Consider the following 1,332-nt stretch of genomic DNA (forward strand, 5'->3'; position numbering starts at 1 on the left):
GCAAGTACAATCGGCATGATCCAAAATTCAGTCCAATTCAATGGTCTTGCCCATGAGGATGTGCATGACCACCTTTCCCGTTCCCTCCAAATTTGCTCTACATTCAAGATCAATGGGGTGTCGGACGATGCTATCCGCTTGAGATTATTTCCATTCAGTTTGAGAGATGGAGCTTATCGCTGGCTTTACCCTCATTGTCTCCGGGATCTATTAAAAACATGGAAGGACATGGTGGAGAAGTTCCTTGAAGATATTTTTCCGCCAAGCAAAGCGGCGAAGTTGAGGCAAGAAATTTCAGCCTTTAAACAAGGGGAGTCCGAAAACATTGTTTGAAGCTTATGAGAGATTCAAGGATCTCCTTAGAAGGTGCCCCCACCATGGTTTTTGCTTCATGGATGCGAGTACAAATCATTTACAATGGGCTAAATTATGCTACTCGCCAACTCATTGATGCTACGGCGGGCGGTTCCCTTTAGCAACAAGTACCCCTGATGAGGCTCGAGCAATTACTTGAGTCAATGGCAAGCAATGAATCACATTGGGCCTCAAGGGGATCTTCACAAAAGACCGCTGGGCTTTTATGAAGTAAGTAGTGATAATGCCTTAGCCGCAAAGGTTGACGTGTTGACTCGAAAAGATTGATCTTCTTATGGGCGTGAGTTCAAGGGTCCCGAATCGGTGCTAAGTTGTAGTACTTGTGGTGGTGGGCACGGTGCAGCCCAATGTCCGATTGCTAGCTCGCTCTGCTGCATCCGCTGAGAATGTGGACTACATTGGGGGCAACGCAATCAAGGGAACCCATATAGTTCAATCTTACAATCCGGGTTGGAAGAACCACCCAAATTTTTTTCATGGAACCAAGGCCAACAACAACAAAGAGGTGCACCACCTCAAGGATCTCAATTTCAACAACCGCCGTTGAGAGGAAGTTTTTCCATCAAGAGATCCTTGCCAAGTTCATGCTCAGCATCAATGACATGTTCAATAATCTAACTAGTAGCATGGATGCACAATTTGGCAAGGTGAATGCTCAACTCACTCAAAGACGCCGAGCAGTTCACTGAAATAGGATCTGTTTTAAGAAACCTCCAAGCTTCTGTGAAATCTCTTGAGCATCGAGTGGGGGAGCTCACGAAGGTACATTCTGAACGTCCTCAAGGTTGTCTTCCAAGCAACACAGAAGAAAATTCAAGGGAGCACTTAAAGGCCATTGCTGTTAGAAGCGGGAGGCAAGTGGAGACAAGGGCTCAAGTTGACCCAAGTGTCGAAAAGTGGGTAGCCTCCGGGAAGACCCCAAGCTAGTTGAAGAAAAACAAAGTGAAGACAAAAAAA

General features: G+C 45.9%; 1 non-coding gene across 1 annotated transcript; it reads right to left on the reverse strand.

Annotated features, from left to right (window-relative positions):
- Positions 1 to 276: 276 nt before the first annotated feature.
- Positions 277 to 384, reverse strand: LOC120254666. Its single transcript, XR_005534695.1, has one exon. It is a non-coding gene; the product is annotated as a small nucleolar RNA R71 (small nucleolar RNA).
- Between the last annotated feature and the right edge of the window lie 948 nt (positions 385 to 1,332).

The sequence above is a fragment of the Dioscorea cayenensis genome, unplaced genomic scaffold (genome assembly GCF_009730915.1).
Source record: "Dioscorea cayenensis subsp. rotundata cultivar TDr96_F1 unplaced genomic scaffold, TDr96_F1_v2_PseudoChromosome.rev07_lg8_w22 25.fasta BLBR01000569.1, whole genome shotgun sequence".
Classification (NCBI taxonomy): Eukaryota; Viridiplantae; Streptophyta; class Magnoliopsida; order Dioscoreales; family Dioscoreaceae; genus Dioscorea; species Dioscorea cayenensis.